The 7,836-nt window shown below is 41.1% G+C and overlaps 1 protein-coding gene across 1 annotated transcript in view; it reads right to left on the reverse strand.

Moving 5' to 3' along the window:
* LOC148323099 (transmembrane protease serine 3-like) overlaps positions 1-2,420 on the reverse strand; it is a 56,517-nt gene extending 54,097 nt beyond the window's left edge. The window contains exon 1 of the mRNA XM_088314324.1: positions 2,276-2,420. The gene's annotated coding sequence lies outside the window, so the exon portion shown is untranslated. The remainder of the gene's footprint in view (positions 1-2,275) is intronic.
* Between the last annotated feature and the right edge of the window lie 5,416 nt (positions 2,421-7,836).

Genomic DNA, 7,836 nt, shown 5'->3' on the forward strand with positions numbered 1-7,836 from the left:
GCAGATTCATCTTGATGAAAAGATGACTGACTTGGAGAGTCGCTCAAGGAGAGAGAATATTCAAATCCACGGTGTCAAGGAGGGAGCTAAGGGAGAATCGTTGACAATGTTGGAAAATGTGGAGTGCTTGTTACGAGAAGGACTGGAAGTCCCGGACTCCTTCGAGCTACGTGTTGAGAGGGCACACGGTGCCTTGATGCCAAAGCCGCCCTCTGTGTCCTCGCCGTTATCAATTGTGACTAAAATGTCAAGCTACAGGAGGAAGGATGAGATACTACGGCTGGCTTGGCAGAAGTGCGGCTTCCAATTGCATGATAAAAGGATCAATCTGGACCACAATTATGCACCGGAAGTTCTGAAACGACGAAAAGAATATGGCCAAGTGGTGCTAACGGAGAAGAAAATAAGATTCCAAACACTGTTCCCTGCCAAATTGAGGGTTTTATATCCCGAGGGGACCGTGCTGCATGGAGCAGCGGAAGAAGCGACCGGGGACATGGCGAAAAGGGGATTTCCGTTGATCGTCATAAAGTCTCTTTTGGAGCAGATACGGCGATTGACCTGGCATACAAGAGACCTGGTAACCAGGAGAGATCGGGCAGAGGAGGAAACTACTAATAGAAGTTGCAAGCCTAGACGTTACGACTCAAAGTGACAAAGAGCGAATCGTAAATTAAGTTTGGAGGGCAAGTAAGGAGGGCAGGGTAACTCAAAGAGAGGGATGGGCAGATCCCAAATAAAAACGATGAGTGTAGACAATCATGTGAGCAAATGTATGAACATGTTTATTAGAATTAGAATTAGAAATCCCTTTATTGTCATTGTACTCAAGAGTGCAACGAGATTAGAGAGCTCCCCTCTCCAGTGCAATAAAACAATAATACAGTCAAATGTGTGTGCGTGTGGGGGTGTGCGTGCGTGTGTGTGCGTGTGTATGAATGCATGCGCTTATATATGTTACATACATAAGTGTAGGTGTGCTTGTATGTGTATGTGCATGCGTTTGTACTTAGGCACATGTATGTATGTACACTTGCACGTATGTATGCGTAGGTATAAGAATGCAGGAATATATATGTCGGCATACATTTCCTTTTTTTCTTTCTTGTCTTATTTGGGCATTAATACAGGATATTAAGATGAGGTTGGGACTTGGGTTTTCACACGACATGTGGTTTGACAAGTGCACAAAGACTGAGGGCCCTCTCATATGGGCGGGTAGGGGAGGCTTTCCCTTGAAGCCCTTTTGTCATCTGGGCTTATATTGGGTCTGGGAGAATTGGAAGTTTTCTGGTTTGTTGTTATTGTTGTTTTGTGCGTTTTTGGGGGGGTGTTAGGCTACTGTTTTTACAGCTGTTTGGGTATTACCTGGGATAAATCCAACCATTATAGTATACTAGGAGTGGAATGTACTTTTTTTTCCTTTTCCCTCTTGTGTCCTTTTGACTTGGTTGTTTTCTTTGTATATTTTATTTAAATTTTTTTATATATACACATAAATATATATATTTTACAAATATTACGTTCTATACAATACAAATCACTAAATGCAGTTAAGATAGCGACCGATAATGTGAATGGATTAGTCAATCCGATCAAGAGGAGCAAAATTTTGACTAAACTTAAAAGAGATAAAGTAGAAGTGGCCTTCCTGCAGGAGTCACATTTGTCAGAACAAGAACATCCTAAACTAAGAAGGATGGGTTTTAAGTTTCAGTTCTCATCATCATATAGGGCTGGCCATAGGACGGGGTGGCAATATTAATATCCAGTATTATTATTTAATTTTGAGCTCCATTTTGAGAAAAAAGATACAGAAGAAAGATATATATTTTTAGGGCTAACTTAAGTGGGACCCTGATAACGTTATTAAATATATATGCTCCCCCTAACTCAGACTGGAGCTTTTATAGACAGATATTTGATTTAATGATACGCAGAATCTCAAGGCCTGCTAATTTGTGGGGAGTGGGGGGGATTTCAATATCATGTCAGGGCCGCTTCCCAGCCGAGGCTGGAAAGCGGTGTAAGGTGGACCCTTAAGCGCAGACTCAGGAGGTTGGGATAGACAGGGTGTTTATTGAAGCCCGTCAAGCAACACACAATAATCACTATGGGATGAATATTTATCAATTTATTAACCGCAAGGGTTCTATGACTACAACCGCCGGGAGGGCGAAACGAAAAACGCTGGGTGACCGGGTCACTCCAGGAAATAGATAACGAAGGAACAAAAAACGCTTGCAACGCAAGGAACCGAAAAAGCAATGCTTACCACAAAAGGGTGAAGACAAATCCAATTGGAACGAGAAACTTAAAGCGAGCCGTAAAGTAGCTGAGAAGAAACAAAATACAAAATACGCAAACAACAAAACGAGATCAAATCACGAGGAGAGCAAACTATGAACAAGAGCATGAGCAAAAGCACGAGCACGCAGGATAATAATCCGACGCGGGTATGTCCGCGTCGGCTGCTTAAATAGTCCATTCATTAGAGTCTTAATGACGCGCAGCTGTGGCAATCGGGAGCGCGTCCCGCTCGTGGCCGCTTCCCGGAGCGGAGCCGCTGGACCACGCCCACTCGCTGGAACCACAACAGCCAGATCGTGACATATCATATTTGACTCTAAATTCAATTCGTCAAGAGAACAGGTTAAACAGCCTACTCGAGTGAATAAGAAGAATAAATCGACAATGGAAGAAGTTGGTATGATAAATGTCTGGCAAGCGATAGATCCTAGAAAGAGGGACTGTACATTTTTTTCAAACCCACAAAGGACATATTCAAGAATTGATTACTTTTTAATTTTTCGTAAAGATATATATAAGGTGGTTGTCTGTGAAGTGTGTATTATGGACCTTTCAGACCATAGCCCTCTATTTGGAAGTGAATCTCGAACATGATCGGAGAAATATCATACGGAGATTGAATTTAAATATATTGAACCTGATGAGCCATGCGTTTGTTACGTCTCGCCTCGACTATTGTAACGCTTTGCTCTCGGGTCTCCCCATGTCTAGTATTAAAAGTCTGCAGTTAGTTCAAAATGCAGCAGCTAGACTCTTAACTAAGACGAGAAAGTTTGATCATATTACCCCGATATTAGCCAATTTGCATTGGCTTCCGGTCCACTTGAGATGTGATTTTAAAGTTCTGCTACTTACTTTTAAAATATTGCACGGCTTAGCACCTTCCTATCTCGTTGACCTCGTGGTACCATATGTTCCGTCCCGAAACCTTCGCTCACAAAATGCTGGTCTTTTAGTGATCCCGCGAGCCAAAAAGAAGTCCGCAGGTTCTAGAGCGTTCTCTATTCGGGCACCAATGCTTTGGAATGCACTACCCTCAGATATTAGAGGCGCCACTTCAGTAGAAATGTTCAAAACACTATTAAAGACGCATTTATACTCTTGTGCATTTAGCTGAAATATTTGTTGGCCTGTTTACTGCCGCTTTTTTTTTCTTTTTTCTCTTTTGTTTTCTTTTCTGCCCCCTTTTCCCCCGGCTGAGGGATTAGGTGACGGTGACCCACTAAGGAAGTTTAAGGCATTGACCAACTGGGCATGCACCTGTTCCAGTGATGTCGTCTTCCTGCAGCGCGACATTTGATCAATTTATTTATATACTTTAGCATCTAATTTAATTATTTGTTGGCCTGTTTACTGCCGGTTCTTCTCTTTTCTGCCCCCTCCTTCCCCTGCTTGGGAATTAGGTGATGGGGACATGCTTTGAAGATTACGGCACTGACGAACCGGGAAGGGACCTGCTCTGCCGAAGTCGTCTTTATGCAGCGCCTTTTCTGATTTCCTTATATTTCAGCACTTCATTGAACTACTTGTTGGCCTGTTTGCTATTTCTGTTCTTTCTTTTCTGTTCCCAATTCCCCGAATTAGGTGATGGCGATTCACTTGGAAGTGGCTGTACTGAATTTACACCAACTGACTGGTACAAGATCGAAGGCTCATCTTAGGATATGCTGCCATGGATATTACGGCCCTGGATGAGGACCCACTCCACTGAAGTCATCTTCTTGCAGCACTTCATTCAATTGACTCTTATATTATCTCATCTATTATTGCATATCATCATTGTATGTGTCAAATGTTGCCCAGTTGGCATCCATTGCAGCCTGGTCATCCTGGAAGGGGGATTCCCCCATCTGTGGTCCCTTCTCAAGGTTTCTCACTTTTCCCCAAATGAGGTTTTGTGAGTTTTTCCTTGCCCTCCTGGGGGTTAAGATCGGGGATGTCGATTGTGGCTATGTAAAGCTCTCTGAGACTGTCTGTGATTAAGGGCTATACAAATAAAATTGACTTGACTTGACAAATTGACATGAGGGGGGCGCTGTGGAGCCGCGATCCAAGATGGCTGCTTAGCCTCTTGTTTCTGTACAACCCTGCAAGAAAACTACTTGGTGACCCAATATATACTTTTAGCATCACCGGACAAATATGTCTAAAGCCAACCCAGTTAAGGACTGTGAAATATTATCCCGAAAACGCGCCCTTCAGAAGTTAAAAAGTGCCGCGCCGAACGAACAAAACGACGAGGCCAACGCCGATATGTCGGAACTAGCGACGGTGCTTGTGGAGCTAAAATCACTTCGGACTGAAGTCCGCGCTGAATTTGGAGGATTTGGATCCAAGCTTGACAATATTAACAAACATCTGGAGAAAATGACCACCTTAGTAGTTGCTTTGGAAAGCAATGTGACGGAAGTTAAAAAAAAACATGGCCGCTAATGCCACTCAAATGGAGGAAGCTGAAAACCGGATTGTGTCAGCAGAAGAGCAGCTGGAAAAAAGTAAGATCTATCCCAAGCCATGAAACGCATTTCTTTTCTTGAATCAAAGATAGATTCTTACTATATCAAGATCGGGAACTGGTGTTTCGTACAGCCAAACGGTGTGACATCTCTCACGACGGTGACAGGCTTTTTTTCACGGAGGACCTCTCGGCAGAGAGGTTGAGACAACGGTACGACTTCAATGACATAAAAAAGTCTTCGTTGAGAAGGGTACATTTCGTGGATTTACATACAACCCTTGTAAGATAAGGGTCCTCCACAGAGGAAAGGTTCTTTTTTTCTCATCACCGAAAGCTGCAGAGGAGTTCCATCGTGAAAATAGATGCGATGACAAACAATAACACTGCGGTGAGCAAGAGTTTAGTGGAACTGCTGGAAAAAATTTTTTCTTTCTCTTTTCACTTAATTTTATTCTTTTTTTTTTTATCTGGGTACTTAAATGCATATGACTTGAAAATCGTTCCAATTTTTGTTTCACAATCTATATATATTTATCGTCTATTAACATCTTTGGGTTAATTGTATATTCAATGCTACAATATGCAGGGTTGCATGGCACATTTCTTTTGATTTTTTTTTTGTAACTCCAGGGTCGGGCTACCATACCTCTAGCTGCTCCTCCTCATGGTGGATCAGTGTTACCCCCATAGTTTAGTTTTGAATAAGGGCTTTAAATGTTAAATTTGTGTCTTTATTTTTTTGTTTTGTACGTGTGTTATTTTGTGTGTATGTGTGTCAGGCTACTTCATTTGATAAGAAAACAATGTATGTAAAGTGTTCTCTATATTGTTGCAAACACAATGTATGGAAAAAGAAATCTACCTAGCCTTAGAAATATATTGGTGACAAGCTGGAATGTTAGAGGATTGGGACAAATAAGCAAATTAAAACAGATCATGAATAGGGTGAAGCATATTAAATCCAATATAGTATTTTTTCAAGAATCCCATTTGACACCCTCAGACATTAGATTTGTTAGTAATCGATGGCCTGGACAGCTATTACATGCGTCATATAATAATTATGCAAGAGGGGTTATTATTTTGATCCATAAGGTTATACCATTTCAATTGGAAAAAACAATACCAGACCGGGGAGGCAGATATGTTATTGTTCAGGGCAAAGTACTTTCACTTAAATTGAACTTGGCATGCTTATATGGCCCTAATGAGGATAACTCTAAATTCTTTGAAGATTTTTTTCTGACTATATCTACACTACCTGGAAGTTTTATCATTGGGGGAGACTTCAACTGCACTTTGAACCCCGCAATTGATCGCTCTACAGGCCTTGAAACCACTAAGACTCAGACTAGGAAATTAATCAAACAGTACATGGATGATTTAAACCTGGTTAATATATGGAGGGAACGCAATCCTGAAAAAAAAGAATACTCGTGTCATTCAGCCGCATTTAAGTCTCGCTCCCGCATTGATTATTTTCTTGTTTCTCTGGCTCTTATATCCAACATTAAAGATTGCTGGTATGATGGTATTTTACTCAGTGACCACGCCGCTATCTCATTAATAATAATAATAATAATAATAATAATCTTCCCTTTATTAGTCCCACAATGGGGAAATTCGAGATTCGAACCCAGGCCTCCTGGGGAGACTGGGTCCTGAACACGGCGCCTTAGACCACTCGGCCATCCTGCATTAACTGTGCACATTGAGAATTTTTTTCATAATCCATCGAATTGGCATCTGCAAGTGATATGGCTGCAAAACGCTGATTTTGTCAAACATGTAGGAAGTAAGATTGATACCTATTTTGAATTGAATACTCATGAAACTTCGGCTGGTATACGATGGGAGGCAAAGCCTACATCAGAGGAGAAATTAACAGCTATACGAGTTTTAAGTTGAGACAAAAAAGAATAGTGATGGATGGTTTAGAAAAACACATTAAAGAGCTGGAAACTAATCTCAATATAAATTATGATCCTGCTCAAGAAAGAGACCTGTTCCTTCTCAGAGCTGAATATAATAAATTGTCAACTGATAGAGTAGCTAATAGTCTTTTGTGGTTGAGAAGGGCAGGGTTCGCGCTTAACCGCTTCCCGATTGCCAAGTGAAACTTGGCCACGGGCAAGGTAAAATTATGGGCAACTTGCCCGAACGGGCAAGCATTTTTTAAAGCACCCAAATTTCTTTAATTTCGACGAAAACTGTGGTGTGATCTGTTTGTGTGCACTGTATGGTGATGGTTTAACCCAGACACCCCTTATGTTGTGGTATGGTCCATTGGCCTTATCGGGGGCAATGGGCGGGCGCCACGGGGATCAGTTAGTTCAGTGAATGTCGAGTTAAAGTGGACGTCAATAAATCCCGCAGTATTGGAACTCGCTGTAGTTGCATCCTCATTTGAAGTTTGAAAAACACAACAAAAACCTACGATATTTCGGCCGAAAATTGACAGCCGGAGGTTTTCTTACCTTCTGCGCATGTTTACAAGTGGCGACGAGTTCGTTCAAATCCGAACATTTCGGATTCCTCTGACATGACTAAAATAGCTCGAATATTTTTAAGTAGACAATTCAGTTGTGAGTAAGGAAGGGAGTAATATTTGATTATTGGCTGTTAATTCATTAGCTCCATGATGTGACCTGACATAGGGTCAGTGACTGTGTTCTGTTTATGCTATGAAACTTATGGAGGCAGCACCACAGGCATTGGTCTTAAAGGAATACACAAATTTCCCACACTCATAATTTACTCATGTGATTCCTCAATTAATAGGCTCTCCTGGATTTAAAATTGATAATCTGGATTGCTGTAATATCATTTTCCCAATTTAACATGCAGATTTGTTAATTATTAAAACTACAATTAACATTTTCAATAACTGCACAGGATGATACATTTGCTGTTGTGAGTAGGGTTTCATGGTTGATGATGAAAACAAGATTAATTTATGTTTATCAGATTATATGTTTATTTACATTTGTGGCGCACATTTTACAACCATAAACATTTTATTCTTAGAGAAAAAAAATTGTCACTTGCCCAAGTCGGGCAAGTAATTT

This window comes from Idiotropiscis lumnitzeri, chromosome 14 (genome assembly GCF_059441095.1).
Source record: "Idiotropiscis lumnitzeri isolate Australia: NSW breed Sydney's pygmy pipehorse chromosome 14, RoL_Ilum_1.0, whole genome shotgun sequence".
Classification (NCBI taxonomy): domain Eukaryota; kingdom Metazoa; phylum Chordata; class Actinopteri; order Syngnathiformes; family Syngnathidae; genus Idiotropiscis; species Idiotropiscis lumnitzeri.